Source organism: Salvelinus alpinus, chromosome 28 (genome assembly GCF_045679555.1).
Source record: "Salvelinus alpinus chromosome 28, SLU_Salpinus.1, whole genome shotgun sequence".
Classification (NCBI taxonomy): domain Eukaryota; kingdom Metazoa; phylum Chordata; class Actinopteri; order Salmoniformes; family Salmonidae; genus Salvelinus; species Salvelinus alpinus.
This window is the reverse complement of record NC_092113.1, coordinates 2,202,125-2,223,606: the sequence shown is the minus strand read 5'-3', so window position 1 is coordinate 2,223,606 and position 21,482 is coordinate 2,202,125. Positions and strand designations below refer to the sequence as shown.

At 42.7% G+C, this 21,482-nt stretch overlaps 1 protein-coding gene across 1 annotated transcript in view; it reads left to right on the top strand.

Annotated features, from left to right (window-relative positions):
• LOC139556939 (uncharacterized) overlaps positions 1-21,482 on the top strand; it is a 244,614-nt gene that overhangs the window by 210,086 nt on the left and 13,046 nt on the right. The window lies entirely within an intron of this gene.

Here is a 21,482-nt window from a genome sequence, read left to right as displayed (position 1 = left end):
TAATTATTGGCATCCTTGATAAAGATGAGCAAAAAATTGTGAATAAAATAAATATTATAAATCTTGAGCTGTAAGGTATGCTTAAGAACATTGGGAAATGATATTATTTTATACTAGAGATAAATCGATTTTGTTAAGAAAGTTAAGATTGGAATCAAAAGTATTGGCACCCGTGTTTTCAATACTCTAGCACCCTCCCCTGGCAAGGATAGCAACACTGAGCCTTTTTCAAAAAGATTTCTGATATTGGAGAACACATTGGGAGAGATCTTAGACCATTCCTCCATACAGAATCTTTCCAAATCCTTGATATCCTTCATCTGCTATTATGGACTGCCCTCTTCCATTCAAACCACAGCATGTTGATTTGGTGGTCAATTAACCATTTCTTTGTGCATTTTGATTAGTGCTTGGGATTAATGTCTTGCTGGAAGATCCACTTACGCCCAAGTGTCAACCTACTGGCAGAGTCAACCAGGTTTTTTGGCTAAAATGTCCAAGTACTTGGTCAAGTTCAAGATGCAATTGACCTTACCAAGGGCCCCAGGACCAGTGAATAGGTATTATGAGATACAATGAGATTATCTATGGAATGTAGATGTGCATGCAGGTGTCAGTAGTGTGTGTGTCTGTTTGTGTCTGTGTGTGCACATGGTTTTGTATGGGTGTGTGTGGATGATAAGTACAGGATATGAGCGTATTACATTGTCGTGGAAATTCTTACACAGGGACACTCAAAGTCAATCTTAAATGAATCACTGTTTATTTGTCAGCGCGCTGGAGAGGTTCCAACCAACTCAACGCACCATAGTACACATTTCAATCAGGATCTCTGTCTGGGCAGTCCTCAGTCAGGAAAGCTTGAATAAAGCTGAGCTTTAACCTCTCTTGGGTATGTGGGACGTTAGCGTCCCACCTCTTCAACAGCCAGTGAAACTGCTGGGCGCCAAATTCAAATACAGAAATACTCATTATAAAAATTCAGAAAACAAAACATATTTTACGTAGGTTTAAAGATGAACGTCTTGTGAATCCAACCACGGTGTCAGATTTAAAAAATGCTTTACGGCGAAAGCATACCTTACGATTATTTGAGAACATAGCCCACTAGACAATTTATTACAAACAGTAACCAGCCAAGTAGAACAGAGTCAGAGTCAGAAATAGAGATAAAATGAATCCCTTACCTTTGATGATCTTCATATGGTTGACTCAGCAGACATTCATTTACTCAATAAATGTTTATTTTGTTCGATAAAGTCTCTTTATATACCAAAACCTCAGTTTTGTTCGCGTGTTTTCTTCAGTAATCCACAGGCTCAAACGCAGTCAAAACAGGAAGACAAAAAAATCCAAATTGTATCCGTAAAGTTCATAGAAACATGTCAAACGATGTTTATATTCAATCCTTAGGTTGTTTTTAGCCTAAATAATCGATAATATTTCAACCGGACAATAACGTCGTCAATTTAAAAGGTATACAAGAATTGCTCTCTCTGTCGAGCGCATGAAAAAGCTCTGCGATACTTTAGCGTCCAGTCATTCCGAGTGCTCTTTTTCCCTCATTTTTCAGAATACAAGCCTGAAACTATTTCTAAAGACTGTTGACATCTAGTGGAAGGCATAGAAACTGCAGTTTGAGTCCTAAGTCAATGGATACTGTTATGGCATTGAATAGAAAACTACAAAACCACAAACAAAAAAAACTTCCTGAATGGATTTTTCTCAGGTTTTTGCCTGCCAAATCAGTTCTGTTATACTCACAGACACGATTTGAACAGTTTTGGAAACTTTAGAGTGTTTTCTATCCAAATGTACCAGTTATATGCATATCATATCTTCTGGGCCCGAGAAGCAGGCAGTTTAATTTGGGCATGCTTTTCATCCAAAATTCCGAATGCTGCCCCCTACCCTAGTGAAGTTAAAAGGTGAGCTTTTTCAAACAGAAATGTGCATCCTGTAGCACTAATTCCAAAACGTTTTGGGACATTGTAAAGTCCATGGAGAATAAGAGTACCTCCTCCCAGCTGCCCACTGCACTGAGGCTAGGAAAATCTGTCACAACTGATAAATCTATGATAATCGAGAATTTCAATAAGCATTTTTCTACGGCTGGCCATGCTTTCCACCTGGCTACCCCTACCCCGGTCAACAGCTCTGCACCCACCAGAGCAACTTGCCCAAGCCCCCCCCCCCCCTGCTTCTCCTTCACCCAAATCCAGATACCTGATGTTCTGAAGAGCTGCAAAATGTGGACCCCTACAAATCAGCTGGACTAGACAATCTGGACCCTGTCTTTCTAAAATGATCTGCCGCAATTGTTGCAACCCCTATTACTAGCTTGTTCAACCTCTCTTTCGAATCGTCTGAGATCCCTAAAGATTGGAAAGCTGCTGCGGTCATCCCTCTCTTAAAAGGGGGAGACACTCTAGACCCAAACTGCTACAGACCTATATCTATCCTACCCTGCCTTTATAAAGTCTTCAAAAGCCAAGATAACAAACAGATCACCGACCATTTCGAATCCCACCGTACCTTTCCGGGCTGGTCATGGGTGCACCTCAGCCACGCTCAAGGTCCTAAACGATATCATAACCGCCATCAATAAAAGACAGTACTGTGCAGCCGTCTTCGTCGACCTGGCCAATGCCAGGTGAGGGTGCTCTACCAAACAAATAGATGAGGGTGAGGGTGCTCTAGCAAACAAACAGCAGAGACCCGAGGACACCGTCCAACCTGAAACTGACTGAATAGTGTTTGGTCTGATGCTATTTTGAAAGCCAAGAAGAAAAATAAAAAAAGATGATGAATTTTATTTGATGGTGACTGAACGCTGAGATAAGGCTCCCAGGCTTGCAAGGAAAAGACCAGAGACAAATTCAATTAGCACTAAGGTGTGAGGCAAAAGGTGTCGAGGCCTTTGGGCCAGCAAGTGACAGGGGTCTTTGAAGCGCCCTCTGAAGCCCCCTCCTGCTGTTCAAAGACCATCCACTGGCATTTTCTACAAGAAATCTGCCTCCAGAAATAAAAACTTCTCCTAAGTGGGTGTGACACCTAGTCCCGTTGCCTGCTGCACTGCTGCTTGGATTCCACCTGGCGATCTGTTCACCATCTGCCCTGGCCTGTCTCCCCCTGTCTAGTACAGGTACACCCACCACACTCACCCCTCTCTCTCAAGCTTTCGCGCGCCTCGCGCGCCATAATCTTACAATGGCTAGCCCCAAGTCATTATATATTTAATTTTTTTCTTGTGCATTTTTGTATTTTGCAATTAGCCTCATGACTCCTGCATACTTTGTTGACTACAAACTTTCTTTACCAAACCGTGGGACAGACTATGTTTATTCCCACACTCAGGACTCTGACTCTATTGGTTACATGGACTTTTGGCCTCCCATCCCATTCTAACCACCTCTCGCTGGCTTTGTATTCATGTTACCTGATGAAATTGCTGTACAATATGATCTTGTTGCCATCTGATGCACATTCAGATGTCATAAATCAGCACTGCAGAGCTCTCCCTGTACTATGCCGTGCCTTGGTTGTATTACTATTGATGATATCTGGAAATGTGCATGTACATCCTGGCCCATCTACTGTTGTTAGCCCCAATTCTAACTTCTGCTCTGATATCTGCTTCACTCTGCTCTTGTAAAAGCCTGGGTTTTCTGCACGTTAACACTAGAAGCTTATTACTTAAAATGGATCAATTGAAAGTGTGGGTTCACAGCTCCAATCCAGATGTTTTGGTCATTACTGAGACGTGGTTAACTTCTTTCAGCTAGGGGGCAGAATTTTTATGTTTGGAAAAATAACGTTCCCAAGGTAAACGGACTATTTCTCAGGCTCAGATATTATAATATGCATGTAATTGACGGATTATGATAGAAAACAGTCTAAAGTTTCCAAAACTGTCAAAATATTGTCTGTGAGTATAACAGAACTGATTTTGCAGGCGATAACCTGAGGAACTCCAACCCGGAAGTGCATTTTCTTTTCTTTTTTATCCCTGTTCCATTGCTTGCCCCTCCACCATTTAAAGGGGTATCAACCAGATTCCTTTCCAATGGCTTCCTCAGGCTGTGACCAGGCTTTAGACATAGTTTCAAGCTTTTATTTTGAAGAATGAGCGAGATTTATCAAAACGCGTCAGGTGTCCTTTGATTAGTTCCTGCGCAGGAGAGATGTGGCTCGACATTTTCTTTCTCTGTAGTATTGAACAGTTTACCGTCCGGTTGAAATATTATCGATTATGTATGTTAAAAACAACCTGAGGATTGATTATAAAAAACTTTTGACATGTTTCTACAAACATTACGGATACTTTTTGGAATTTTCGTCTGCCCTTCAGGACCGGAACGAGCTTGTGGTTTTCTGAACATAACACGCAAACCAAATGGCGGTTTTTGGTTATAAAACTAATCTTTATCGAACAAAAGTAACATTTATTGTGTAACTGGGAGTCTCGTGAGTGCAAACATCCGAAGATTATCAAAGGTAAGCGATTCATTTTATTGCTTTTCTGACTTTCGTGACCAAGGTAATTTAAGGCTAGCTGTTCTAGCAGTGATTGATACACTCACAAATGCTTGGATTGCTTTCGGTGTAAAGCATATTTTCAAAATCTGACACGATAGGTGGATTAACAACAAGCTAAGCTGTGTTTTGGTATATTTCACTTGTGATTCCATGATTATAAATATTTTTAGTAATATTTTTGAATTTGGCGCTCTGCAATTCAGCGGTTGTTTACGAAAATGATCCCGTTAAAGGGATCCGTGCTGCAAGAAGTTTTAAGGAAGAGTGTTTTGAATACTGACGTTAGCCTTTCTGGTTATAACCTTTTTCGGCAAGACAGATCTTCCAAAGGTGGGGGAGTGGCAATCTTTACCAAGGATCACCTTCAGTGCTCGGTTGTTTCCACCAAGTCTGTCCCCAAACAATTTGATTTGCTGGTTTTAAGCATTAAACTTCCAAATAGCTCTTTGTTGACTGTTGCTGGGTGCTATTGTCCTCAATCAGCACCGACCTGTACCCTACCTGCCCTAAGCTCTCTCCTGGCCCCTTATACTAAGTCTGAATTTGTCCTGCTTGGTGACCTAAACTGGGACATGCTTAAACCACCTGACAAAGTCCTTAAGCAATGGAACTCCCTACATTTTTCTCAGATTATTACCAATCCCACAAAGTATGACTCCAAACACCCAGAAAGGCAACTCTCCTCGATGTTATCCTCACAAATAATCCTGATAGGTATCAGTCTGGTGTTTTCTGTAATGACCTTAGTGATCACTATTTTACCGCCTGTGTTCGTAATGGCTGCTCAGTGAAACTCCCTGTCCTGATTTGTCATAGACGCCTGCTAAAAAACTTGAATGAGCAAGCCTTCCATCATGAGCTGGCCCCTGTAAAATGGTATAGAATCAGCTTGATCCCCTCTGTCGAAGACCTTCTTTTTTGATATTTTCAGTGGTATTGAAACACGCCCCCATAAAGAAAATGAGAATTAAAAACAGGTTCAGCCCCTGGTTCGACCGTGATCTTGCAGAGTTACTCCACCTCAAGAAGCGCATTTGGCGAAAGACTCGGCACACGCATACTCAGGATGACTGGCTGTCGTTCAGGCAAATGAGAAATAAGTGCACTCAGGCTATCCAGAAGGCCAAAGTTAGTTACTTTAAGGAGCAGTTCTCTCTCTGTGGGTATAACCCCAAGAAGTTCTGGAAAATGGGTAAATACCTGGAGAATAAACCCTGCTCTTCACAGCTGCCCATGTCCATTAATGTTGATGATGTGGTTGTTACTGACAAGAAGCACATGGCTGAGCTCTTTATTCACCACTTCATTGAGTCAGGATTCATATTTGACTCAGTCATACCTCCTTGCCCATCCAACATTTCCTAATCTCCCTTCTAATGCGACTATCCCCGATGCTTCTGCCTCTTTTTCCCCTGCCCCGCTACAAAGTTTCTCCCTGCAGGCAGTCAATGAGTCCGAGGTGCTAAAGGAGCTCCTTAAACTTGACCCCCAAAAAACATCTGGGTCAGATGGTTTAGACCCTTTCTTCTTTAAGGTTGCTGCCCCTATCATTGCCAAGCCTATCTCCAACCTTTTTAACCTGTCTCTCCTTTTCTGGGGAGGTTCCCATTGCTTGGAAAGCAGCCACGGTTCATCCTTTGTTTAAAGGGGGAGATCAAGCTGATCCTAACTGTTATAGGCCTATTTCTATTTTGCCCAGTTTATCAAAAGTGTTGGAAAAACTTGTTATTAATCAACTGACTGGCTTTCTTGATGTCTATAGTATTCTCTCGGGTATGAAATCTGGTTTCCGCTCAGGTTATGGATGTGTCACTGCAACCTTAAAGGTCCTCAATGATGTCACCATTGTCCTTAATTCTAAGCAATATTGTGCTGCTATTTTTATTGACTTGGCCAAAGATTTTGATACGGTAGACCATTGCATTCTTGTGGGCCGGCTAAGGAGTATTGGTGTCTCTGAGGGGTCTTTGGGCTGGTTTGCTAACTACCTCTCTCAAAGAGTGCAGTGTATAAAGTTAGAAAAACTTCTGTCTCAGCCACTGCCTGTCACCAAGGGAGCACCCCAAGGCGCAATCCTATACTTACACTCTTCTCAATTTACATAAACAACATAGCTCAGGCAGTAGGAATCTCTCTCATCCATTAATATGCAGATGATACAGTCTTATACTCAGCTGGCCCCTCCCCGGATTTTGAGTTAAATGCTCTCATGGACACTCCTACTGACAGTTGTGGCACAGTGTTAACACTCCTCTTCAATTCAGACGTGCCACCCATTGAGCAGCCCAAACATGCTCAATGGGTGATATGTCTGCTGAGTATGCAGGCCATGGAAGAACTGGGACATTTTCAGCTTCCAGGAATTGTGTACAGATTCTTGTGACATGGGGCAGTGCATTATCATGCTGAAACATGAGTAGATGGTAGTGGATGAACGGCACAACAATGGGCCTCAGGATCTAGTCACGGTATCTCTGTGCATTAAAATTTCCATTGATAAAATGCAATTGTGTTTGTGGTCCATAGCCTATGCCCATACCATAACCCCACCGCCACCATGGAGCACTCTCAGCAAACCACTCACCCACACAACGCCATGCATGTGGTCTGCGGTTGTGAGACCGGTTGGATGTACTGCTAAATTCACTAAGTTCACCTGGTTTTCATTTCCCCAATAAATCTTCCATTTGAGACAGGGGACGAGGAGCGCCCAGGACTTCGCCCTGGAATTCCGGACCTTGGCCGCCGGAGCAGGCTGGAACGACAGGACCCTCATCGACCATTATCGATGCAGCCTACGAGAAGACGTCCGACGTGAGCTGGCCTGCAGGGATGCCACCATTTCCTTTGACCAACTGGTGGATTTATCCATCCCGTTGGATAACCTGCTGGTCACCCGCGGATGTCCAATGGGGGCTCTGTCGGTTCCATCGTCCAGCACCCCCGCTCCGGTGCCCATGGAGTTAGGAGGTGCTGCTCATAGGGAGACTGGAGGAGGAGCCATCACGTGCGCCATCTGTGGCCGCAGAGGACACACTGCCGGTCGGTGCCGTGTTGGTTCCTCTGAGAGTCGAGGCAACAGGCAGGGCACTCTGGCATCACCCCAGGTGAGTTTGCACCATACTCATCCAGAGTCCTCTGTTGATCAACTGTTTGTGCCTGTTTGTTTCCCTGAGTTTTCCCCACATTCCCAGCATAAGGAGCTCGTCGATTCAGGCGCTGCTGGGAATTTTATCGACAGAGCATTAGCCACTAGGTTATGGATCCCCATTTTTCCTATAGTTCCCTTCCCGGTACACGCTCTAGATAGTCGACCATTAGGGTCCGGGCTAATCAAGGAGGCCACCATCTCCTTGGCCATGGTTATGCAGGGGAATCATGAGGAGAGAATCAGTCTCTTTCTCATTGACTCTCCTGCGTTTCCTGTGATACTAGGCCTTCCTTGGTTGGCTCTGCATAACCCCACCATTTCCTGGCAACAGAGGGCTCTCACGGGGTGGTCCCGAGAGTGCTCAGGGAGGTGTGTAGGGGTTTCCGTTGGTGCTACCACGGTGGAAAGTCCAGACCAGGTCTCCACCGTACACATACCCCCAGAATATGCTGATTTGGCTCTCGCCTTCTGTAAAAAGAAGCCGACTAAATTACCACCTCATCGACGGGGGGATTGTGAGATAAATATCCTGGCAGACGCTGCGCTTCCCAGGAGTCACGTGTATCCCCTGTCGCAAGCGGAGACGGTGGCTATGGATACATATGTCTCTCAATCCCTGCGTCAGGGGTACATTCGGCCTTTTACTTCACCCGCCTCCTCGAGTTTCTTTTTTGTGAAGAAGAAGGATGGAGGTTTACGCCCGTGCATTGACTATAGAGGTCTCAATCAAATCACGGTGAGGTACAGTTACCCGCTACCTCTTATTGCCACGGCGATTGAGTCAATGCATGGAGCGCGCTTCTTCAAGAAACTGGATCTCAGGAGTACGTATAACCTGGTGCGTATCCGGGAGGGAGACGAGTGGAAGACAGTGTTCAGTACCACCACAGAGCATTATGAGCACCTCGTCATGCCGTACGGGTTGATGAATGCTCCATCAGTTTCCCAAACCTTTGTAGACGAGATTTTCAGGGTCCTGCACGGGCAGGGTGTAATGGTGTATATCGATGACATTCTGATTTACTCCGCTACATGCGCCGAGCTTGTGTCCTTGGTGCGCAAGGTACTTGGACTACTGTTGGAGCATGACCTGTACGTCAAGGCTGAGAAATGCCTGTTCTTTCAGCAGGCTGTCTCCTTCCTAGGGTATCGCATTTCCACATCAGGGGTGGAGATGGAGAGTGACCGCATTGCAGCCGTGCGTAATTGCGACTCCCACCACGGTAAATGAGGTGCAGCGATTTTTAAGGTTTGCCAATTACTACCGGAGATTTATCCGGGGTTTTGGCCAGGTTGCTGCGCCCATTACCTCACTGCTGAAGGGGAGTCCTGTAAGGTTGCGGTGGTCGGCTGAGGCGGACAGGGCTTTTGGGCAACTAAGAGCTCTGTTTACTGTTTACTGTCTTGTCTTACAGTTTTTCTCAGTCGCTTTGGTGCATTTTTCACATCATCCCTAACATGTGCAAAATAATAAGTGCATTTCTCAGAACAATTTGTACAAACTGCAATATACAATAGATATGTTTCTAAAGCTAGTCAGTCACTAAAAATCCTTAGTACATCTCTCAAAAGTAAATATTCATGCCAATGATCATGTCAGTGTCATCAGAATTATAAGTCATTGAGTCATTGTTCACGAACAAGGTCGTCAAAATGTTTAGGCATGTTGTCAATGTAACTGTGTACTTTGACAGTATTACCTGATGTAAACTTAGGCTACAGTTTGGATGACAGGTACTGTATTGAAAATGCACAAGGCTGCACTTCTATGGCATATATCAATTTCAACAGTACTATTTACATATTACTGTATGTGGGTTATTGATTGAAAGAGACTGGACAACCCAAGGGGCACAAAGGAAAAAAAACTAAATTAGAAAGAAACACAGGAAACCACCCCTAAGGCACAACTTTGCCCGCAGCACTGTTGTGCTGTCTCTACACATCCAGACGTTCCTGTCTGTCGGCCCACATATTCTCATCCACATCACACCGGATATTTTCCCTTCCAATGCAACGTGGAAAGAATCTTTTGGAATGCCTTATCCATCCTCTGCAGGCGTCTACTGTGATGTCCTCACATGCTGCATCCATTGCAGCCAGCAGGGTCATCTGTGTGTGTGGCTGACGATCGTACACCTTCCACCTCCATGCTGAAAATAACTCCTCAATTGGGTTAAGGAATGGTGAATAAGGTGGGAGGAATTCTATGAGCATCCTCGGGTGGGTCACAAACCATTGCCTTCTGATGTTTGATCGATGGAAACTCACATTATCACAAATGACCACATACTTTGGCAAATCCTCTCTAAACAGACCCCTCTCATCATCAGGGATGAGAGCCCTGTAGAGAGTCTCTAAAAAGTTGAGTAGATGCTGGGTGTTGTATGGTCCTATAAGGGGGATATGGGTTAGGACACCATGCTCCGAAATAGCAGCACACATGCTGATATTTCCTCCCCGTTGGCCTGGCAAATCCACAGTAGCTCTGTGACCGATGATATTCCGACCCCGCCTTCTGCATTTGGTCAGGTTGAAGCCAGCCTCATCCACGTATACAAAGTTGTGAGAGGGTTCACTTGATTCCAACTCCATTATACGCTATATCCCAGAACACACAGTTGAATTTGTTTTGGTAAGGAAGAGTGACATAAAATGTACATATATTGCATGTTCCTTCCACAGCAATGGAAATGTGTGCAGTTTATGCTTACTGTACTATGTATCACTATAAAATGTTGCTGTAAAGTAGTTACATAGATATATGTTTTACCTATACATACTGGTACCGTAGCTCCTTAACTCTGTCCTCATTCCTTTGGAATGGTACACGGTACAGCTGTTTCATACTCATCTGGTTTCTATGCAGCACCCTGTCGATGGTTGAGATGCTAACCGTATGGATGTTTTCAAAGACATCGTTGTCTTCTATAATGGTCCTTTGTATTTCCCTGAGTCTCATGGCATTGTTTGCTCGGACCATGGTGCAAATAGCCTCCTCCTGTTGAGGTGTGAAAAGGCGTCCTCTGCCACCAGTTTGAGGTAATCTTGCAGTCCTATGTGGGGAAAAATGCAGTGATGCATCGCACACTTTCACATAGACAAAAACTATGCGAACACACATTTTACTGTAAAACATACAGGTGGGTGCATGTAAGGTGCAGTATGTATCTGTATAGAGTATATTTCTGTATGCTGTGAAATACAAGTGGACTACTGTAATATGAAGCATTGTAGGAAGTATACAGTATACTGCTTATATACAGTAACAGTGCACTGTACATTGGTGGACATACCTGTTCTCTCTTCGAAACGGTTGAACTATTGAGGACACGGTTGATCTCCCAATATTCGGCTGCACCCTTCGACCCGCCTCAGCCATTGTAAGGCCATGATTGACAACATGGTCTACAATAGTGGCCCTTATGTCATCAGATATGCGCCTATGTCCTCTTCTGCCTCTTCCTCTGTTTTGCCTTCCACCACGCATCCTTGCTCCTTCTTCTTCCTCCTCTTGGCTGTTGACCCTGTTCGTTTCCTGGTCCATCCATTATTGGAAAATTGCAACTCTGTGTTGTGGTCTGTCTATATATGCTTGCCAATTGATTCTTCATGAGATGCACCTTTGAGCAATTTAGACAACTGGTTGATTGTTGGTTGAACTAACACTTTACATTCCTTCATGAGTGAGGGTCAATTTCACCTGCACGATTCATCAATTCACGTTTTTGTACAAAAGGTCTAATAGAAATGTGTAAAACTATGCTTGACAGTTTATGACAGATAGTTCAACAATTTTGCATGTAATGGCTTATGCAAGAAACTAATGCCTAGATGTTTTGAGGGGTAAGACTATTCAACAGAGAACCATCTACTATATTTTGATCAACATGACATGAGCAATTGATAATGTGGAAAAAAGCTGACACTTGTACATTATCAATTGCAATTTGTTCAAAGGAATAAGAAATTGCTTTAATGATGTGCACAAGTGACTAGATGATTTGGAATTTGTACAAGTAGTATCAAGAATTGCACTTTTGATCTAAGAAATGCACCAAAGCGACTGAGAAAAACTGTAATTCCATACACACCTGGTTTTCATTTTCCCCAATCAATCTACTTGTATTTAACCCTCTGTTTCCCATCATGTTTTGTGTGTAATTGTTTCATGTTATGTGGTGTTAGTTTACGCACTTTACTTTTATGTTCCGTTTTTTGAGTGTGTTTGATTTATGTAGTGCTCTCGTTTTTGGAACTTTAATAAAAGTGTGCCTGTTCATTACACTCTGCTCTCCTGCACCTGACTTTGCCTCCAATACACCATTGACATATGTCTAGTCTATGAGATCAGGCTGGTTGTAAACCTTGTTCTGTGGATGACAACAAAACTAAATTGTCAGAGTACAACAAGGACTTAAATCTATGTGTCATGTAGGGTGAGATCTGGGGATGTAAAATATCTTCCCCAGATTACTGCACACACAGATGCCTCTGTAGTTATCGAGGTCAAATTTGGGGGCAAGGAGCCTCCAGCGATGGTTCCCAGTCCAGAGCCTACCGCGAACGATTCACGGTCCGGAGTCTTCAGGGACGATCCACGGTCTGGTACCACAGAAGCGGAGGGATTAGCGCAGGAAGCGGGGGCTATGTCCCGAACCGGAGCTGCCACCGAGGGTAGATGCCCACCCGGACCCTCCCCTATAGGTTCAGGTTTGCGGCCGGGGGGGGGGGGGTACTGTCACGCCCTGACCTTAGAGAGCCGTTTTATTTCTCTATTTGGTTAGATCAGGGTGTGATTAGGGTGGGCATTCTATGTTTCCTATTTCTTTGTTTTTGGCCGAGTGTGGTTCCCAACCAGAGGCAGCTGTCTATCGTTGTCTCTGATTGGGAGACTTTTTAGCCTTTTTTCCACCTGTGTTTTGTGGGTAGTTATTTTCTGTTTAGTCTCTGTTACCTGACAGAACTGTTCGCTTTCGTTTTGTTACTTTGTTCGAGAGTTTTTTGATAATAAATAAAATCACTTTTCACGTTGCGCTTTGGTCCACTCCTTCCGACGACAGGCGTTACATGCATCTTCTCTCTTGGAGACCACATACTGGTGAGTCAGTCAGAGCACTGTGATACTAGCTAACTTCCTTCTACCAGTCTATCTCTCTCTCTCTCTCATATATGGCTTTATTGGCATGGGAAACATATGTTAATATTGCCAAAGCAAGTGAAATAGATAATAAACAAAAGTGCAGCTCAGTTTCCATCACATTTTGTGGGCAATGTGCACAAAGCCTGTCTTCTCTTGAGAGACAGTTCTGCCTATGGGGGCCTCTCTCAATAGCAAGGCTATGCTCACTGAGGCTGTACATAGTCAAAGCTTTCATACATTTTGGGTCAGCCACTTTGTACTCTCTATTTAGGGCCAAATAGCATTCCAGTTGCTAATTTCTTTGGGTAAATTCTGGATTGGATTTTGATAATTAGAGGTTATCAGCCTTATTCTGCTCTGCATGCATTATTTTGTGTTTTACATTGTACACAGAGGATGTTTTTGCAGAATTCTGCATGCAGTGTCTGAATTCTTGATTGGTGAGCGGACCCCAGACCTCACAACCATAAAGGGTTCAATAACTGATTCAAGTATTTTTTAGCCAGATCCTAACTGGGATGTCGAATTATATGTCCCTTTTGATGGTGCAGAAGGTCCTTATTGCCTTGTCTCTCAGAGCGTTAGCTTTGTAGAAGATACCTGTAGTGATGTTTAGGTGAGGTAGGTAAAGTTTTTTGTATGCTCTAGGATAACGGTCTCTAGATGGAATTTGTATTTGTAGTCCTGGCAACTGGACCTTTTTTGGAAGACCATTTTTTTTTTTCTTACTGAGATTTACTGTCAGGGCCCAGGTCTGAGAATCTGTGCAGAAGATCTAGGTGCTGCTATAGGCCCTCCTTGGTTGGGGACAGAAGCACCAGATCAACAGCAAACAGTTGACACTGACTTCAGACTCACCTATTAGGGTGAGGCCGGGTAATGCAAACTGTTCTAGTGCCCTCGCCAACTCGTAGATATATACAGTGGCAAGAAAAAGTATGTGAACCCTTTGGAATTACCTGGATTTCTGCATAAATTGGTCATAACATTTGATCTTATCTTCATCGAAGTCTCAACAATAAACAAACATAGTGTGCTTAAACTAATAACACACAAATTATTCTATTTTTCCTGTCTATATTGAATACATAATAAAAAAAATCACAGGTGTAGGTTGGAAAAAGTATGTGAACCCCTAGGCTAATGACAGTCAGGAGTCCGCTAACCTGGAGTTCAACCACTGAGATGAGATTGGAGATGTTGGTTAAAGCTGCCTTGCCCAAAATTTGAGTTTGCTATTCACAAGAAACCTTGTCTGATGCGAACAATGCCTCGAACAAAAGAGATCTCAGAAACCTAAGATTAAGAATTGTTGACTTGCATAAATGTCACGACTTCCGCCGAAGTTGGTTCCTCTCCTTGTTCGGGCGGTGTTCGGCGGTCGACGTCACCGATCTTCTAGCCATCACTGATCCATTTTTCATTTTCCATTGTTTTTGTCTTGTCTTCCTTCACACCTGGTTCATATCCCATCAATTACATGTTGTGTATTTAACCCTCTGTTTCCCATCATGTCCTTGTCAGAGATTGTTTGTTTTGTATGTTCGTGAATTATGTATTGGTGCGCGACGGGTTCTTGTACCCACTTTTATTTATGTACTTTGGTACACAGAAGTAAATCAAGAACAGAATGGCTTCAACAGAAGAAAATACATCTGCTGGAGTGGCCCAGTCAGAGTCCTGACCTCAACCCGATTGAGATGCTGTGGCATGACCTCAAGAGAGCAGTTCACACCAGACATCCCAAGAATTTTGCTGAACTGAAACAGTTTTGTAAAGAGGAATGGTCCAAAATTCCTCCTGACCGTTGTGCAGGTCTGATCCTCAACTACAGAAAACGTTTGGTTGAGGTTATTGCTGCCAAAGGAGGGTCAACCAGTCATTAAATCCAAGGGTTCACATAGTTTTTCCACTCTGCACGGTGAATGTTTACACAGTGTGTTCAATAAAGACATGAACACGTATAAATGTTTGTGTGTTATTAGTTTCCCAACTTCTTTGGGCTGCAATCCCGAAGCCGGGCACAATATGACAACAGCCACTTCAAGTGCAGGGCGCGAAATTCAAAAGATATTTTTTTGAAATATTTAACTTTCACACATTAACAAGTCCAATACAGCAAATGAAAGATAAACATCTTGTGAATCCAGCCAACATGTCCAATTTTTAAAATGTTTTACAGCGAAAACACCACGTATATTTATGTTAGCTCACCACCAAATACAAAAAAGGACAGACATTTTTCACAGCACAGGTAGCATGCACAAAACCAACCTAACTAACCAAGAACCAACCAAACTAACCAAGAAACAACTTCATCAGATGACAGTCTTATAACATGTTATACAATAAATCTATGTTTTGTTCGAAAAATGTGCATATTTGAGGTATAAATCAGTTTTACATTGCAGCTACCATCACAGCTACCGTCACAAATAGCACCGAAGCAGCCAGAGTAATTACAGACACCAACGTGAAATACCTAAATACTCATCATAAAACATTTCTGATAAATACATGGTGTACAGCAAATGAAAGACAAGCATCTTGTGAATCCAGCCAATATTTCCGATTTCTTAAGTGTTTTACAGCGAAAACACAATATAGCATTATATTAGCTTACCACAATAGCCAGAAACACAAGCCATTTACCAGCAGCAAAAGTTAGCGATCGTAACAAACCAGCAAAAGATATATAATTTTTGACTAACCTTGATAAGCTTCATCAGATGACAGTCCTATAACATCAGGTTATACATACACTTATGTTTTGTTCGAAAATGTGCATATTTAGAGCTGAAATCAGTGGTTATACATTGTGCTAACGTAGCATCTTTTTCCCAGAATGTCCGGATATTTTTATGACACTCACCTATTCTGACCAAATAACTATTCATAAACGTTACTAAAAAATACATGTTGTATAGGAAATGATAGATACACTAGTTCTTAATGCAATCGCCATGTTAGAATTCTAAAAATAACTTCATTACGACATCCAGCTTACGTTATAGCGAGAGAGTGCCCAAAATCTGGGCGCAAACTAATAGTACACATGTTTGACAGATATATGAAATAGCATCATAAAATGGGTCCTACTTTTGATGATCTTCCATCAGAATGTTGTACAAGGGGTCCTTTTTCGGGAACAATCGTTGTTTGGTTTTAGAATGTCCTCTTCTCCAGTCAATTAGCACGGAAAGCTAGCAAAGTGGCGCGAAGCTCTCCTTCGTGAACAAATGCAGACAACGCAAAACGCCTAACGTCCCGAAAAAATTTCAATAATCTAATAAAACTATATTGAAAAAACATACTTTACGATGATATTGTCACATTTATCAAATAAAATCAAAGCCGGAGATATTAGTCGTCTATAACGACAGCTTTTCAGAAGGCAATACCCGGTCCTTTCTCGCGCGTTCCAGAAAACAGGAAATTGGTGTCACGTCATGCCAAGACCTTTTATTCGACCTCAGATCAAGTTATACACTCCATTTCTTCTCTCACTGCATGTTGACATCTAGTTGAAGGCGTATGAAGTGCATGTATACTAATACATATCAAGCACATTTATAGGCAGGCCCTAGAACAGAGCATCGATTTCAGATTTTCCACTTCCTGTCAGGAAGTTTGCTGCAAAATGAGTTCTGTTTTACTCACAGATATAATTCAAACGGTTTTAGAAACTAGAGAGTGTTTTCTATCCAATAGTAATAATAATATGCATATTGTACGAGCAAGAATTGAGTACGAGGCCGTTTGAAATGGGCACCTTTTATCCAGGCTACTCAATACTGCCCCTGCAGCCCAAAGAGGTTAATCAGACTGTGTTTGTCTATTGAAGAAGATCAGATCAAATTTTATGACAAATTTATGCAGAAATACAGGTATTTCCAAAGGGTTCACATACTTTTTCTTGCCACTGTATGTTGAAGAGGGTGGGGCTCAAGCTGCATCCCTGTCTCATCCCACGGCCCTGGTAAAGAAATGTGTTTTCTGCCACTTTTAACTGCACACTTGTTGTTTGTGTACATGGATTTTTTAATGTCGTATATTTTTCCCCCAACATCGCTTCACATCAATTTCTGTAGCGGACCCTCATGCCAAATTGAGTCAACAAAACATGAGAAGACTTTGCCTTTGTTTTGGTTTGTTTGAGTAATTTGGTAAAAAGCTCATTTGACATTTGCTCAGTACATTGTTGTCACTGAGGAAATGTAACCAGCACTACCAGTACTTCAGTACATCATGTACAGGAACACATGTAGCCACAGCATAATCTAACAACACTTCAGACCACCGCTATCCCAGAGAAGGGTCAGGACCCCAAAACACTCTCCACAGAACTTCTGAGAAGTGTGTGTGTTACACCTGCGCTTCAAAACCGAAGCACAGCCCACATTTGTAATGACACCACAGCAGTAAATAGAGGGAGCAAATTGAATCCAAGTAGGTCAGTGCCAGGATACTATGCCTATCACTCACATGTTGATGTGTTGACCGCTTACATTTATATGGATACTTTAGACTGTAGCCTAAAATGTCACTTTTTTTGTTTACAATAGATCTTATTCTCATTTTAGCACAGTTTGTTACTAACACATTAAATAATATTTGATTTACGATGCTCATATTGTTGTTTCAGCCTCCTTATTTGAATGCTCTTACAGTAAATCACTCTGTATTTGAGCCGTGTATTCAGAGTGTGTGTTGGTTTCATTGCCTGGTTGGGGATGGTGAGTCACGCTGACTGTCAGCTCCTCAGCACCATCACTCTGTGGCTAGGCAGCAGGCGCCTCGTTGGCAGCAGTCCTGTCTGTGACAGGGACATCTGACAGGGATCTGACAGGGAGCAAGGGACACCAGAGCAGCGTAGAGCACAGTGCCTTCACTCCCTGGTCATGCACAGGGAAACACTGGCCAGAAATGTTTTAATGTTGGCCATTTCCAGTAGAGCACCAAGGCAGAGAGAGAGTGGGTGGATGGGGTCGCTCTTTTAATATGTTGTTGAGGGGCAATTCAACAGTAATGAAATTACTCCGATTTTTCACCTTAAAGGGTATGCCAAACAAAAACCATTGATTTACAAGTTTAACAAACCATACAACTCTAGGCACAAGCACTACTGTGAAGAATGTCCACACAAAATCTCACAAAAACACATTTACTGGATGAACTGTGCAGATGCAATGTTTGGTACCAGAATTACAGTAAAATCTTCCTCAGTTTATGTGACCACGTTTTCCCAAAAACTCTGTAAAATATCTGCTCTGAACTAAGATTCAAAGATGTCTGCAGGAATAATGGGGTGTCAGCTATGGCATGACACCTTGAGTTTGAAATCAAATCTGTTTTGGTTAAACACTACAGTAATTGAAGTGGATTTGCACCCAGTAACAGAACATAATTAACTCATGGGTCCCTGATCTGTACTATACAGAAATGTATAATTATGTATATGAATATCATTCTCCTCACGGTGATGTATCCTGAATAGGTACACAGGTATAAATATTCAACATCATTCTTCGCATATATGGGTATTATTCTACACACTAGATATTATTCTAATGACCTCTGCCCCCAAACAAGACCATATTTGGTTGGTCCGGACCAGACCAAATCTGAACCAATCATAGATGTCTACTGTATGTTTGACAAGTTTGGACATCACAGTACAGCAAAGTAGAGCACAGTAGAGCACAGCACAGCACAGTAGAGTAGAGTACAGTACAGTAGAGTTCAGTACAGTACATTATAATGTCCTCTACTCTTGTGTGCTCTACTATACGGTACTGAACTCTACTCAACGTTTCTTTACTGTAATCTACTGTACGTCTGTGGACGTTGAAATCAAGGGCGGTCCAGACCGGCCCAAAATACGACATCTGTTGACGTTGAAATCAAGGCCAGGGCAGACTGACCAAATTTAAACTACTTTTCAATGTCCATGGACGTCACGTGTTGGTCGGGGCTCAGTGGTTGTGGCTGCTGGTAAGAGTAAATGGAAGAGAGAAGGGAGAGAGGCTGAGAGAGATAGGGAGAGGTTGTCCAGACTGTTTTCACAATATCGCTTTGACCACCAGACAACAGAAAAAGAAAGAAAACAGTTATGAGCTGAACATAACAGTATGCCAGTGGAACAGAGAGCAGTAGCAGGTGACCCAAGTGTGGTTTGTGACTACTATGATTTCCCATTGTAGCCAATTCAATTGCAGTAATTCTGCTACAGATTTTCTGTTAATTCTGTTACCATTTGACACCCAATTTGATATGATCCTGTGGACTTAATATGTTGGTGCTCAAGGGTAATTTTACATGGACATTTAATTAAGCTTTCTTTTTTCTTTTGATGTGTTGCTAAAATTAATTTTGCTTGTTTCTTTTCAATATAATGTCTACTGGCTACATTCATCAAAGTTCCACTTCTTTTCTGATTAATCCTTTTGGCTTTATCCCTTTACCGCTTATATTTTTACATATTCTTACTATTTCCAGCACTACAGGATGAGGTCATTCACATTCTGACCCCTATAAACAACTGAGATACATTCAAACTGAAATCCGCCATCGACCCCAGAGTCAGGAGAACAAACCTCTTCTATTATATTCTGTGATGTTACCTCAGCCATTTAGTAAGAACCAGTAGACAATAAATATCTGAACGCTGACCGCCATCATCCATCCAAGTAGCCTTTTTAAAAAACGAGTTACTGAACTTCTCACTCCAGCGGGCCCTCAACGAGGGGCGTTTTCTGGGTTTGAATGTAATAGAAGTTTGTTCTTCTGACTCTGGGGTCGATGGCGGATTTCAGTTTGAATTTATCTCCGTTGTTTATAGGGGTCAGAATGTGAATGACCTCATCCTGTGATCTCTCTGGGGCTGTGGGGAGCGTCTCTCCGGTGACTGAGCATGGAGTACCATCTATCTGACTGGAGGTCTGCTCTTGGGCACTGGACCTGATCACAAAGATCATTATCTCTCCGCTCTGAGTGAATCTCTGAGCATGGTGTGTGTACTCAGTCTCTACCTCTACCTACTGTACCATCGCAGATGCAATTTACAGTCCAACACGACTCAGACAGAGATGTCTCAGTTGAAATCTCAAAAATAATTCAATCACTAACTAGAGAAATAGAGAAACACAGAGTAATATAAGTAGAAGTAAATAACGTACAATTATTCTGTAGATGGAGTGAGAATTAAATACAAATGTAAAGAGAGAGAGTGTCAGCCTTCAACTGTACTGTCAGAGACAATCCTGAACCTTACCTCACTCCATCAGACCCGTACGGTTCCCTTTGAGTGGAGACGTCGCCAATGGGGGAGGAGAGAGATGGTAGAAAACGTATCCGAGGACCTCCATCAAGCAGAGAGGGCATCTCTATTGTGATATTTGAACTTTCGGCATGTGGGAGTAAACTGTATGACGCCAAGACAGGAGGAATATGTCACTCACAGGTAAATCATTTGTGTGTGTGTGTGTGTGTGGTGTGTGAATTTGTGGACATTTCTACTGAGTGTACTTTATGAACAACGAGAAAGATATAGATGGGGCACCTCAACCCCTGCAATCTATATCTTATTGTCCATCCTCTGGTTGCCATTATACTGAAATCAGCTTACGTTCTCTTTGGCTTGACACAGTCTGACCAGAAACAAATGGCCTGGGACTGCAGTAATGCTGTGATTCAGTTAGACACACAACCAGATAATGGAACCATCTGTCCCACTCTTTGACTCCCTGTTCTTTTCCCCTCACAAGCCAGCCTCAGTTAGCCCCCCCAAAGAGCTCCATTTCAGGCAAGAGCACACACACAAAGACCCTGGAGTAATCAGTGCCTCCACCAAAACAGGCTGTCTTCAAGAGAGAATCATTTAGGCTGAATGTAAATCATTGGGGATCAAGCCTTAAGTAGATCCTCGCCTCAGCATTGAGAACATTACTTCCACAATGAGAACCCTGATGATGACTGACAGCTCATTACTTTAAGGACGCGCTGTATTTAGTGTGCACGTGTGCAGTTGGTAGAACTATTATGGTGTGCTCTCCTGAAATCCGAGAGATCTTTATTTTCCAGTAGTATTCACAGTAAAAGTTTAGCGGGTGTTTTAATGAACAGACCCCCACACCTCTCGACCTGACTCCACAGGCCAGACACTGAAGACCAAACCCAATACAAAATCCCACCAGAACAGTATGAACTTCTCTGTCTGACCGTTTAAACATTTCCAGGCAGTATATCTTCATCCAGGCCTTTGTAAAATCAGGTTGGCTAAAATGATGACCACAGACTGGACACCAGTCCCTGTCCTCTTCCCAAGAGACAAAGACTCTGCGGTCTAAGGCAAGCTAAACTGGCCACATTTTGACAGCCACGATAGCTTCAAGACATTACACCAAGCCATGATTGAATGCTACCTTATTAGGAACAATAGTGGCGACACAATGTGACATGGCTTTGTTTCATCCTTACTTAATGATAAGTTCATTAGTAGTGATACAGTGCAGACGTGTCTCTGGAGAGTAAGAGACAACATAGACATGAGACATTCATCACAGGCTGGACAGTTACTTTACATTAGTGGCAAGGCTCGAGGCAATTGTTTTCCACTGCCAAGTAAGACTAATGAGATGTTAGCCTATG